At 41.7% G+C, this 14,693-nt stretch overlaps 1 protein-coding gene and 1 non-coding gene across 6 annotated transcripts in view; both read right to left on the reverse strand.

Annotated features, from left to right (window-relative positions):
• Window positions 1–14,693, reverse strand: part of KCNQ5 (potassium voltage-gated channel subfamily Q member 5) — a 600,369-nt gene that overhangs the window by 272,741 nt on the left and 312,935 nt on the right. The gene's annotated exons all lie outside the window — the stretch shown is intronic.
• On the reverse strand, window positions 6,759–6,832 carry TRNAG-CCC (transfer RNA glycine (anticodon CCC)). Its single transcript has one exon. It is a non-coding gene; the product is annotated as a tRNA-Gly (tRNA).

The raw sequence follows: 14,693 nt of genomic DNA on the forward strand, positions 1-14,693 counted from the left end.
TCTGTTTATACTCTCTGATGTTAAAATTAGCTTAACAGGCTACATACAATTCATAGGGTCGCAAAAAGTGGGACACAACTGAGTGAATAACACTTTCAAAGAAATTAAGAAAATTTCCTTCAAACTTTTATATAATGAGGTGGTTAAAGGATAATAGAAAGTTATTTAATGGTAAGAGTCTTCCTATGGGGAAAATATATTAATACAAATATAATCCATGGAGTGATTATGAAGCACACACTGTGGAATCTCCAAGGTTCCTCTGGGTCTTTTGGAATGGGCTCTTTCAACTATACATAGTCCTCATAGCACTGAATGCTTGTGCATGTTTTAGATCATCCTTTCCCTAAATTCAGTGAAGCACCCAATAAAATGTTTGACCAGTCAAACTGGCTAAAAGCAAAGTTGTATTTCTGATTTAGCCAGTTAACTGAGAATATCACAAACTAAGAACTTGGCAATCTTTTGTGTATCCAAGGACTCAATTCATGTTAGAAAGATTAATGTGAAAGCTTTGGTTTCTTCTCAGGTAAACTTATCTATCTGCATTCCCTTCTTTTATTGGGATAAAATTGACATAAACCACTGTACTATTTTAGGCTGTGCAACATAATGATTTGACACACACACAAACATATACATATATGTGTGTGTGTATAAATATATATATGTACACACACACATATATATATTGTAAAATGATCCCCACAATAAGTTTAGTTAACATGCATAGTTACAAAGTTTTTCTTATGATGAGAACTTTTACGATCTGTTTCTTAGTAACTTTCAAATATGTATTTGAAGCAATTTCATTGCTTAAAGTGTTCTAAGCAATATATATGTTTTAACATTCAATTTTTAGATGCTTTCTCCTTTTTATGTATTTATTTCCTGGACTAAATCTTTCAAGGTCATCGTTTTCTTCCTTTGATCCTTTAAAGTTCTCAGGTATAGGAATGGGGACAAGGTTTATTGAAAAGCTGTTGTGACCAGGAATCACACCTGCCTAGCGGGCTGTGAGTTCAGAATCACCAGCTCAAAAATAGGTAGAAAAACACACCTGCATTGTTCACCTACAAATGACTGTAACTTAACATCAATATATTCAATTAAAATAAGACAAATTCACTGGGTTCCAGTTCAAGATGGTGATGCAGGGAGAGCCAGAGCTCCTCTCTCCTCATGGAGGCACTGAGTCTACAGCTATCCATGGAATGCTTTCCTTTTTGAAAGAACTGAAGTCCAGCTGAGTGATGGCTACACATAGAGTGATAGAGAAGAAAACCACACGGAGGCTGGGCCTCCTCTTGCCATAAACCCTACCTCTCGCCCAGTGCCTGGAGCTTCTCCCTGAGGAGTGGAGGTTTCGAGCCCCAAATGGGGCACCTTGACTTTGAGGACCTGTGTCTGAGCCCCTTAAACATCTAACTTTGAGAACCAATGAGCCTTCTGTCCTGAGAGCAAACAACAAACAGCTCTTAAAGGGCTTGTGTGCTTGAGCTCAGCTGCCCCAGGGCCCAGCTTAAAGGCAGCGGATCACGCCCAGCTCAAAGTGAAGTAGGCTCAGTTGCCGTAGTAAGCCCCGAGCTGGCATCTGACTCCACTCTGCACACACCGGAGCCTGCTGGCTACTCTCCTGGGTGGAGACAGGTGGGCGCCACCCCCATGCTGTCTCCTTGCTGTTTCTGGGGGAGCGCCCACACGTCTGGTTCCCTGACGCCTGTGGTCACCACCCAGGTGACACCTCTCAACTGCCTTACTGTGGAGATCAGGGGGTCTCGCATTCCTGGTCCCACGGGACTCTGAGGGTTGGTGTTTCCCCACAAGGAGCCCAGACGCCTGTCTGGTCCCCTGATGTTTGCGGCTGCCACCTAGGGACACCCCTATGTTGCCTGTAGGACCACAACCAATGGAGAAAGATTTTTAAACAGCTCTCTCCACCAGAGCACAGCAAGAGGCAACAGACCCAGGAGGCTGGTCTTTCGGTGAAGAAGGCTGATTTCCTAGTCCTCAGGCTGTGGTCCAAGGGGTAGGCTTCTAACTAATCACACATCTGGGGCTGACTGTAACCCTTTTCAGAGACCTCAGAAGGCGGGGGATATCTTCACCCTCTCCCTCTGCTGGGCCCCAGGGCAATGTCTCCTGGTGGGGAGCCGTATATGTGACTCAGGCCCTGAGTTTTAACCTGTGGTGCCCCAGTGTTTGTGGCTGGCTCTGGTGGCTGGTGGAGGTGGGGGGTACTTGCATTTCTGGGCCCCATAGGACTCTGGCCAGCAGAGAAATGTTTCTCAAGAGGCTCCCACCCCCAGGGCACTGTGTAGCTAGCAAACTGAACCCCACCCCCCAACCTCCCCAGGCCAGTATTTTTGTAAAGGAGGCTTCTTTGCCATCCTGGAGCTTCAGCCTGAGGGGCAGGCTTCAGGTTTGGCACATATATCTAATGGTGACAGAGTGGATCTCAGGAACATAGTCTCTGGATGCTGTCTTGATGCCCTCCCTCTCTCTTACTCCAGACTGCTGAGGTTTATCAGAAAAGAGCTTATACATTTCTCTGGAGCCCCAAGTTTTTGCAACTGCCACCCAGGGCCATCTCCATATCTCCTGGCTTGGGGGGCCAGTGGGGCTTACACCTATGGTCCTACAGGATGGTATATATCTTAAATACATACTTTAAAAAAAGTTGCTGCCTGAGGCTCTGGCTTCCAATCAGCCTGAATTAAGTGCTGAGATCCTCTCATTAGGGACATTATCAGGTCTTGGGTCAAGGTTAAGGAGTTAAGGGTTAGTCGTTCAGTCGTGCCCAACTCTTTGCGACCCCATGGACTGCAGCCCACCAGGCTCCTCTGTCCATGGGATTTTCTAGGCAATAATGCTGGAGTGGGTTGCCATTTCCTTCTCCAGGGGATCTTCCTGACCCAGGGATCAAACCTGGGTCTCCTGCACTGCAGGCAGATTCTTCACCAACTGAGCTACAAGGGAAGCTATCAGGTCTTGGCACATGTTCTACCACTATGAACCATTGAAAATGTAATAGGCTCTTGGAAAATCGCAAAGGTTTGGGAGAAAAGAAAGAGCTGAGGCAGGATTGAATGACAAGGTTCATCTCCTACATGAGGCCACTCCTTCAAGGCTGGAAGAGGTTGCTGTTTCAACCGCTATACAAGCCAAGACAGAGGCAAGTACAATGAAGAAACAGAGGAATATTTTCCAAATGAAAGAATAATATAAAACCTTAGGAGAATAATGAAAGCGATAAGTCATTTACCTAAAAAAAGAGTTCTGAGTAGCAGTCATAATGATGCTCACCAGCCTGGGGAGAAGAATGAACTTGAATGAACTTCAATAAAGAGATGGAAAACAGAAGAGAGCACCAGATGGAAGCCACCGAGCTTAGAGCGCACTAATTAAACTGTCAAATACACCAGAAAGATTGAACAGCAGACTAGATGAAGCAGGAGAAAGGATAAGCCAACTAGGAGACAAGACAATGTAACTCATCTAACTGGGGCAGTAAAAAGAATGAAAAGAAAGGGAAGATGGATTAAGAGACTTAAGGGACAATGTCAAACAGATATTCATATCATGGGGCTCCCAGAAGAATAGAGGGAGAAAGGAAAAGAAATTTTATTTGAGGACATAATGCTAAAAACCTCCTTAACTTGGGGTAGGAAACAGACATTTAGATCCAGGAAACCTAGAAAGGTCCAAATAAGACGAACCCAAAGAGACCCATAAACCAAGACACTTTATAATCCAAAATGTAAAAAGTTAAAGATGAGAAAATATTAAAATCAGCAAGAGAAAAACTACTTGTTATGTATGAGGGAACCCTCGTGACTATCAGCAAGTTTTCAGCAGAAACTTTGCAGTCCCAAAGAGAGTGGCATGACATAGTCAAAGTGTTGAAAGAAAATAAAACCTTCCAACCAAGAATACTCTATCCTGCAAAGTTATCATTCACAATTGGGTGAGAGAGAAAGAGTTTTCCAGACAAGCAAAAGCTAAAGGAATTCATTACCACCAAATTAGCCTTACAGGAAATAATAAGGGGACTTCTTTTAGCCAAAAGGCAAGGGTGTTAATTAGTAATAAGAAAACACTGGAAAAGTAAAAGTATAGTAATATAATAGTGGGGTAAGCACTTATAAAGCTAGTATGAATGTTCATAGACAAATTAATAAAAATAACTAGGATTACAGTAATTAGTTAAGGAATACACGAGATAAAAAGGTGTGACATTAAAAACATAAAATATGCTGGAGTGAATAAAATGTTGAACCGTAGAGTAATAAATTCATAAATGTAGTACAATCCTAGATAAAAATTTAATTAATGAGAACAATAAAGTATGCAATGTTAATGAAAGGTAGAGGATATGGTTAAGTTGGCATTCACACTATTTGCATCACGATCTCTAAATATTTTCATCTTTTTGTTGTTTTTTTTTTTTTTTGCCACACCACAAGGCATGTGGAAATCTTAGTTCCCTGACCAGGGATCAAACTCACAGCCTCTGCAGTAGAAGCCCTGAGTCTTAACCATTGGATCACCAGGGAAGTTCCATTTTTTTTTCTAATAGGAACAAATTAGCCAGATTCTCATCCTTTCCTCCCAAGTTATTTTATCATTCATTTTATCTAGATGAAATGAGTATATATTTTGAGACACTTAATTTATTTTAAATGCTTACTGTCTTAGTCCCATTTTCACCTATTTGGGTTAAAAGTCTTTGTAGAAATCTCTAAGCTCTCCAGGGTCAAAGGAGGCCACATGAAAAAAACAAATCATAAAATAAGAGATCACTTGCTTCTTTGATTTGTAGTATAAACAAAAGTTTTTCAAAGTGAGATATAAACAAGTTATATTTTCTGAAAAAGTTTAAACTTGTTATAGTTGACATATCTGAGGATCTCAGTGGAACTTAGTCCAGGGACATTTGCCACATATTAAAACTACAGAATTCTGAGTTATAAACATTTTAGCATTTCCACATGGCTAATAAAGAACCACAAAGTACTACTGAAACTGCTATAAAATTTCCTGCTGTGAGACCAAAGTTAGCTAGTTTGTATAACTTAATTCCTTGTGTCAATGGTTTCTGAGGCTTAGATTTTTTTTTTTTAATGAAATCTCTGAGTCTTGACTCTGTCTTAACATTTACATAGTGGCTATGGTCATGGAAACTTGTTGCAGCACATCATTTGACCCTAAATATTTTCAATAAAAACATTTCAATAAAATATTTTCCTTAAAATGCTATATGGAGAAGATTTGGAATTTTCACAATTAGAAATATACCCCCTCAAAGAATTAAAAGGATGATTCTAAGGAACATTAGGGCTGTTGGCACCCCTTATATACTTCTCATTGTCTTTTAACACAGTTTGGGGCCTAGGAAACCATTTGGTACCATTGCTTACATAACTACCTACATGACTAGAAGTCAATAATTGTAGTTAAAAATATCTGATTTCCAGAAACCAGAATACAATGTGAAAAGAGAAAGAGAAAGAAAGAAATGCCTCAGAAGACACTGCGGACAGATGCTTCTCATAAACAATGTAAGCAGATTGGTTTTTAATACAGTGTAGCTTTTCATGAGCTGATAGTTTCTTGCAGCAGTAATATTAATTAATCTTTGTCTATCCAGTGCTGGGTCCCAAACCAATACAATTCTGTGGGGCAGAGCAGTTTATCATCTTCCCCAGCAGTTAGAGAAATGAATGAAGGTGGGTCCCTGAAGGCAAACGAGTGAGCCCGCAGATATGCCATCTGTGCTTTTAGCATCCTCTCCTGTCTGGAGGGGACACTGTAGAACTGTGCCCAGGTCAACCATGCTGCCAAGATGCTGCTTCTTTTGGCTTCTTGCCATTTCTCTTGCCTTTCAATGTCTGTTTTCACCACAAGAGATGGAGTAATATTTATCCACCATCCATAGAATCACACATCTAAGCATGGAAGTGTCACGTCTTTTGTGGACTTCTCACTACATTTCAGGGCTTCTCTAGTAGCTCAGACGGTAAAGCATCTGCCTGCAGTGCAGGAGACCTCGGTTCGATCCCTGCGTCAGGAAGATCCCTTGGAGAGGGAAATGGCAACGCATTCTAGTATTCTTGCCTGGAGAATTCCATTGAAGAGGAGCCTGGCGGGCTGTAGTCCATGGGGTCGCAAAGAGTTGGACACGACTGAGAGACTAACACACACACACACACACACACTACATTTCATGTAAAATACAAAGCCTCCATCTCAGCTCACAAGGCTCCGTGCTGTAGATGGCTGACCCCTGCAGCAGTACCTTGCCTTAGTCTGCAAGGCTCCAGCTGAAGCCTTTCCCTGGGTTCCCTGAACTACTGAGCAAGCTCCTCCCTCCCATAAGCTGTTCTCCACCCCAAATCCTCCTTCCTCCCTGCCTGGATGACACCACCTTCAAATTTCAATAAAGCCATCTGGCTTTTTCTCCCTGCTGTGGTTCTGCTTATTTTCCTCTAAAGCCCATATCATGAGTTCTAATTGTATATATACATTTAGGTATTTTTTTTTTATTATAATCCTAGCGTCATATAAACTCCATGAGGCCATACACCAAGGCTGCTTTGGCTGGAACATGCCAGAAGAGCAACCAGCACACAGTAGGCACTCCAGTAAAGAATGGTTGGATGCATATGGAGATGGTTATTTGTAGATCTATTCTCTTTTTAAAAATTAATTAATTTATTTGACTTCTTTGGGTCTTAGACATGGCATATGGGATCTGGTTTCCTGGCCAGGGATTGAACCTGGGCCCTCTGCATTGGGAGTACAGAGTCTTAGCCACTGGGCCACCATGGAAATCCCTTGTAGATCTGTTCTGAGAATGTTGGTCTCTTAGGAATATATCTGATTGGCCAGGAAGATCCCTTGGTTTTAAAGTAAAAATAAAAGACACATGTTTAATTTTCACCAAGAATTTTTTTGAGACAATATAGTCACCATTTTGTTCCAATACCTTCTGCCATTTTTCAGCTGACTTCATAATTCCATTTTCCCCCAAATTTTTAATCTTTTTTTGAGCAAAGAACTGTTCCAGGTACCCTTTACAGTCTTCTAGGGAATCAATTTTTTTTCCATTAAGAGAATTTTGTAAAGATCGAAATAAATGGAAATCCATAGGTATAATGTTTGGTGAATACAGTGGATGAATCCAAACTTCCCAGCTAAGCTGTAACAGTTTTTTGCCTGGTCATCAAAGAAACATGAGGTCTTGTGTTATCCTGATGGAAGATTATATACTTTCTGTTGACTAATTCTGTGCACTTTTCATTGAGTACTGCTTCCAATTGGTCTAACAGGGAACAGTACCTGTTGGAATTAATTCTTTGGCTCTTCAGAAGGAGCTCATAATAGAAGACTCCCTTCCAATTCCACCATATACACAACATCACTTTCTTTGGATGAAGACCTGGCTTCGGTGTGGTTGGTGATGGTTCATTTTGCTTGTCCCATGATCTCCTGTGTTCCACATTATGTACAGTATCCACTTTTCATTGCTCATCACAATTTGCTTTAAAAATAGAATGTTTTCACTGTGTTTAAGTGAGAAATTGCATGCAGAAATACGGTCAAGGAGGTTTTTTCACTTAACTTATGTGGAACCCAAACATCAAAGTAATTAACATAACCAAGTTGGTGCAAATGATTTTCAGCACTTGATTTGGATATTTTGAGTATGTTGGCTCTCTGGCCTATCTGACTGGAGTATCATCCAGTGAGAAATTTCCAGCATGAAACTTTCAAAGCCATTTGTGACACATTCAATCAGTCCCAGCACCTTCACCATACACTGCACAAATCCTTTTTGTGCTTCAGTTGCATTTTTACCTCTCTTGAAATAATAGAGCATAATATGCCAAAAATGTTGCTTTTTTCTTCCACCTTCAGTTTTAAAATGGCTACACAAAAATTTACCAAGTTTTGATAAGGTTTTTTTTTTTGTTTTTTTTTTTTAATGCACACTGAAATGACAGCTGTCACAATACAATCTAGTGGCTCAGATGGTAATCGGCCTGCAATGCAGGAGACCTGGGTTCAATCCCTGGGTTGCGAAGTTCACCTGGAGAAGCGAATAGCCACCCAATCCAGTATTCATGCATGGATAATTCCATGGACAGAGAAGCCTGGTAGACTATAGTCCATGGGGTCACAAAAAGTTGGACATGACTGAGTGATTAACACACACACACACACACACACACACACACACACACACACACACACACACAAGGGCTACTAGAATCATCTTATAGAAAGAAAAGAATGAACTTCCCCCTTGCCAATGTACCTTATTATACCCTGTAGCCTGTCATTCATTTTTATCCGTGATCATCCACTGTTCATCAAACCCAGCAAACAACACACAGGTCTTTTTTTTTTTTCAGTCTTCATTTCCATATTAAGGGTCTCAGGTCCTGTGAAATTTATATTGAAGAAATTTGTGGGCTTTTTTCCTGTTAATCTTTGTTAGTTTATTTTTCAGATCCAGTCAGCACTCTAGGAGGGTTGGTGAAAACATTTCCCTCCCCTCCAGGACCCCCAGGTAGTCACTTTATCTCATTTTGAAGATCTTACTAAGAAGTTTTGACCTTTATATAATTACTGACTCCATAGTAACACAATATTAATTTCAGCTCAGAAACAATTGCTAATTATGTTTTATGGTTTCAAAAAAACTTGTCATGAATTCATATCTCAGGTACATTGGAAGTTGTTTTGAAAGTGCTAGTAAGTCTCAGATAAGCAAGTTATAATTAGAAGATGAACTACAAGGAAAAGAAAAAGATGAACTTCAGTATAAATATACAGTATAAATATTTCCCAAGTGAGTGTTATTGATATTACCTATGAAGTATTAAAAACTGTTCTAATTTAGTAAACTGCAAGTGGATTATTTTAGTACATTTTTTCAAACTCATATTGACCTGAAAAGGAAACCTCTGTGTTCAAAATCAAACTCACAGACAAAAACTGTGTTTCTCGGTCTCTTATTTGAAGATCATATAAGGAAGTAGAGTGTACATACTAGGGAACTAAAGCGCAGGTAGGAAGCATGCTCATCTACTGAGGAACTCACTAGAAATGAGGGCCTTCACTGTATGCTTAGAGTCCTTAGGAGGCTTATACATCCAGTAAGGCCACCACTATGAAGTCAGTCATAATACAGAACTGGGGCTGGGTCCTCTATACTTTCTGAGTGAACTGTGAAACCATTGCCGTTGTCTAGTAAGCTGTCAGTGGATGGATTTTTGTGGCATTTTTCCCTGCAAACTGCCCTCAACCCTGGACCCTTTTGGAGGGGCATACTTTGAAAGTGTCAACGGTTTCCAGCTGAAGGATCAATCCATGTGTCTTAAAATTTTCTTTACATCCTTAACTGACAAAGTTACTACACATATTATGGTCACAAAATCAATTTAGCTTCAGTGATTCAGTGAGTTTTGAATTCTTGATTCCCAGTTTTTATTTGCTCCACTGGGAAACTGATTGTCAGGATGTTCAAAGTTCTCTAGGATGAAAGATTAGTTAACAGATTTTGAGCATTTAGTAATAAGTACTTACTAAGATTCCCTGGTGGCTCAGATGGTAAAGTGTCTGCCTGCAATGCGGGAGACCCAGGTTCAATCCCTGGGTTGGAAAGATCCCCTGGAGAAGGAAAAGGCAACCCACTCCAGTATCCTTGCCTGGAAAATTCCATGGACAGAGGAGCCTGGTAGGCTACAGTCCATGGGGTCACCGCGGACATGACTGAGCGACATTGCTCACTTCACTTCACTTACTAAACATTATATTTATTAAGAATTTCCAGGCAAGAGTACTGGAGTGGGGTGCCATTGCCTTCTCCTATTAAGAATTTAATGTAGTTTATTTAGCTCATGGAATTCTTAGTACAGCCTAGTGTAATAGAGTCTCTTGTGTTTCCATCTCTGCAGATGAAGAAATGGAAGCACACAGAGATTCTCCTGTTCCAGCGAGGTCCTGAGTTCAGTAACAAGCAGAGCTTCAACCCCAGTCCCCAGCTCCTCTGATCACCTGGGGCTCCAGAAATGCCCCAGACTTCTGTTTCTTGCTGGTCTCCCACTTGTCCCCAAACATAATGTGCTGTCCACCAACCCCATGAACTTCCTAAACATGCCATGTATGCATCTTTGTTCTCCCATTTGACCACTGGTTAAAGGAAATCGTTGATCCAAGTATTCATGGGTAGCAAAACCACTATGCTTTAAAAAAAAATCAGACTAAACATAAATATAAAAAGGATTGGCTAAGATTTAGTTAGAAAAATATTTCTAAAAGACAGACTGGAATCAGGTGAGGAATTGGGGCCATTAACAGTCTTCTGAGCAAAAATGAAGAAAGTAGAAAAAGAAAAGGACATTGGGCTTTTTCTTCACTAAAATGAGCTTCAGGGAAATGTTAAAGGTTATGATTTCTGGATTCTGAAGTAACATTCGAGGCGCAGGAAAGTCTTCAAGAAGTAGGTCTCTCTTCCCCATTAGCAGCAGAAAGAGTTGGGAGGTGTAAATGACCCACACAGGTCACGGCTGATCTGACGGGTGGTCCCACACCCGTCACACTTGAGGGATTAGACTTCCGTTTAAAAAATATATGTATTTTTAATTGAAGAATAATTGCTTTACAATACTGTAGTGGTTTCTGCCATGCATCAACACGAAGCAGCCTTAGGCATACATATATTCCCTCCCTCTTGAACCTGCCTCCCACCTCCCAGCCCCTCACGGCCATCTAGGGTATCACAGAGCCCTGGTTTGAGTTCCCAGAGTCATACAGCAAATTCTCACTGGCTCTCTATTTTACACATGGTGGTGTATATGTTTCCATGCCGCTCTCTCCATTCGTCCCACCCTCTCCTCCCCCCACCCCCATGTCCATAAGTCTGTTCTCTATGCCTGTGTCTCCATTGCTGCCCGGAAAATAGGTTCATCAGTACCATCTTTCTAGATTCCAAGCTTGCTTGTGCTAAGTCGCTTCAGTCATGTCTGACTGTTTGCGACCTCATGGACTGTAGTCTGCCAGGCTCCTCTGTCCATGGGATTCTCCAGGCAAGAATATTGGAGTAGGTTACTGTGCCCTCCTGCAGAGGATCTTTCCAAACCAGGGATGAACTCTCATCTCTTATATCTACCTGTATTGGCAGGATGGTTGTTTACCATGAGTGCCACCTGGGAAGCTCCCAGAGTCCATACATATGTGTTATTATGATATTTGTTTTTCTCTTTCTGACTTACTTCACTCTGTATAGTAGGCTCTAGGTTCATCCACCTCATTAGCACTGACTCAAATTGTTCCTTTTTATGGCTGAGTAATATTCCATTGTGTATATGTACCACACTTCCTTATCCATTCATCTGTCAATGGACATCTAGGTTACTTCTATGTCCTAGCTATTGAGAATTATGCTGCAGTGAACACTGGGATACATGTGTCTTTTTCAATTATGGTTTTCTCAAGGTATATGCCCAGTAGTGGAATTGTTGGGTCATATGGTAGTTTTATTTTTAGTTTATAAAGGAATCTCCACACTGTCTTCCATAGTGGCTGTATCAATTTACATTCCTACTGACAGTGCGAGAGGGTTCCCATTTCTCCACATCCTCTTCAGCATTTATTGTTTGTAGATTTTTTGATGATGGCCATTCTGACTGGTGTGAGGTCACCAGTCTGATCATCTCATATAGTAATGGAAATAAAAAAACCAAAAATAAACAAGTGGGACCTAATTAAACTTAAAAGCTTTTGCACACCAAAGGAAATGTTAAACAAGGTGAAAAAATAACCCTTAGAATAGGAAAAAAATAATAGCAAATGAAATAACTGTCAAAGGATTAATTTCCAAAATATACAAGTGGCTCCTTCAATTCAATACCAGAAAAACAAACAGCCCAATCAAAAAGTGGGCAAAAGACCTACACAGACATTTCTCCAAAGACACACAGATGGCTAACAAACATGTGAAAAGATGCTCAACATTATTCATTGCTAGAGAAGTGCAAATCAAAACCACAAGGAGATATCACCTCAGACTTTCCTTTGATTAATTAGTGGATGAGGGAGACCCTGGTTCTGACATAGGCAGACAGGAGGGTGAGGAGGTGGATGTCAAGGGCCTCGGAAGCAGTTAGGATAGGATTGCGGGGACCTGTCCCTCACCCTGGACACACCCTGAGTGCTGGAAATGACCGGTGAGCTCACATGGAGCATGTCCGTCCTGGACATCAGAACTCAGGCACCAACCACACAATGGGCGTGCCACCAGCAGCCTTGTTAATACCAGCTGGTCCTTTCTCTGAAAAACCAACCCACTCAGGACAGTTTGTCAAAATCTAGGCATCTAACTGCCTGACGTTATTCATATGCTTTCACTTTCTGACCTTTTTCCCCCAGAGAAGAAGCTCAACAGAGTAACTAAAAGATGGAGTCAGACACCTGGGTGGAATTCTTGATTCTGTCATTTGTTAGATGCTCAGTTTGGGGAACTTCTCTGGTTCCCTGTTCCTTCACCTGTAAAATGAGGGAAATAATGATATCTACCTCACAGATTTGTCATGAAAATTAAATGAATAAATGACTGAAAAGCATTTGGAAAAGCACCTGACATATATGAGTTATTAGCACAACTACTCAACACACACTAGTTGTTATCATGATGACAAATTTATGTTAGTATTGTTGGAAACTAGGCACAGCAGTGGGTAGAAATAGCTGTTTTGGGGTTCCTGTATCACCAATAACCTTGGCCCTTACAGCCTGCAGAAGGGGCAGGTCCCAGAGACCATATAAATGCTCTGTGCCTGCCTCTTTTCCCTTGGTTGCAGGATCACTACCCCAGAGGCAAACACCTGATCCAGGGCCAACTAGTCCTTTGGTTGACCATGGATACTCAAGTCATTTGGGGAAATGTTTTATAGAATCAGGGCCAACATCAGGCCAATGTCATGTGTTTTTCAATACAGTGTGTTAATTTGAACTTGTTGACATGAGTTTTATTTTTCCTATAACCTATTTTACAAAGTCACAAATAATATTACCGTGTGCCTGCGTGTGTGCTAAATCATGTCTGACTCTTTCTCATGTATGACTCTTTGTGACCCCATGGACTGTAGTCTGCCAGGCTCCCCTGTCCATGGAAGTCTCCAGGCAGTAATGCTGGAGTGGGTTACCATGCCCTTATCCAGGGGATCTTCCCAACCCAGGGATTAAACCTGAGTCTCCTGTATTGGCAAGCGGGTTCTTCATGATTAGCACCACCTGGGAAGCCCAAGTAATACACCTCAGAACCCAATGAATAGATAGGACCCCCAAGTTTTCCCTGGAGGCTATTTGTCCCAGGTATCATCATGTACTCCCCTCTCACTGTCTTCATTGGTTTGCTTGGGTGCTCTAGGGAAAGGAGCTATAAGCACCCAGTTTCTTGGGCAGCTCTGATTGGGAACTTGGCAGATGGCATTTTTCTCCATTGCTCTGACTCCCTCCCCTTCGCCCTGTTCTCAAAGATTTGGAAGGAAGGGAATTCACCTCTCCCCATAAAATAACTCTCTCTCATGACTCTGAAACATATTCACAAAAATGGTCAATTTCTTGTTCAGAGATTTTTTTTTTATTCCAGAGACCATTAAAATAATAACAGAAACTGTCCACTCAGTGAGATTCTGCTGGTTAAAGACCATCCAAAGCATGTTTCAAGGATACACAACTTTATAAAATACCTACAGATGCTGATGGAAAACAGTAGTGCCAATCCTTAACTAGATTTGGCTTGGGTTTAAACAAAGTCAAGCAGGACTGAGACACTTTAAGCTGCTCCTGTGCTCTAGGAATCCTTAAGAAACAGAGAACCCAATGTGGAAAGTTGAATCTAGATCCATGGTTCTCAGTCAGAGACAATTTTGTCTGCCTACCTCCCCCACCTTCCCTGGGACATCTGACAGTGTCTGGAGACAGTTTTGATTATCACAGCTTGGGGAGCGGAGGGGTTACTACTGCATTTGGTGGACAAAGTCTGCTCAACATCCTACAAAGCACAGGGCAGGCACCTACAACAAAGAATGTCTGTCCCAAATGTCAGTAGTGCTGAGAAGGAGAAATCCTGGTCTAGATTAGAGTAGCTTGACCTGGTAATATTAGCAGTGACTTGGGGTGGTTGTTCTGGGCTTTCCTGGTGGCTCAGATGGTAAAGAATCTGCCTGCAATGCGGGAGACCTGGGTTCGATCCCTGGGTTGGGAAGATCCCCTGGAGAAGGAAATGGCAACCTGCTCCAGTACTCTTGCTTGGAAAATCCTATGGAGCATCCCAGTAGGCTACAGTCCATGGGGTCGCAAAGAGTCGGACAGGACTGAGCGACTTCACTTGGGGCGGTGGGGTGCGAGGAAGAGTTGGGAGCAGGCTCCCGCCCACAACCTTCTTTCCCAGGGCACAACACCTTGTGAAAAGCTCCAAAATCTCCTAGAAGCTGTACCAGAATAAGTTCCCTGCAGGTCTCAATGTTTCCAGTGCAACGAAATGCTTTTTTTCACATCTCTCAGTCCTTTTATATTCATTCTTTTAAAACTGAGCCCCCTCAGGACACTTGCCCCGTCACCTCCTCTGGACCACGTCTCCCTGAAACCCCGGTGTGTCATGGGATATTGGCCCTCTGAGA

This window comes from Giraffa tippelskirchi, chromosome 9, assembly GCF_054371585.1.
Source record: "Giraffa tippelskirchi isolate mGirTip1 chromosome 9, T2T-mGirTip1v1.2.pri, whole genome shotgun sequence".
Classification (NCBI taxonomy): Eukaryota; Metazoa; Chordata; class Mammalia; order Artiodactyla; family Giraffidae; genus Giraffa; species Giraffa tippelskirchi.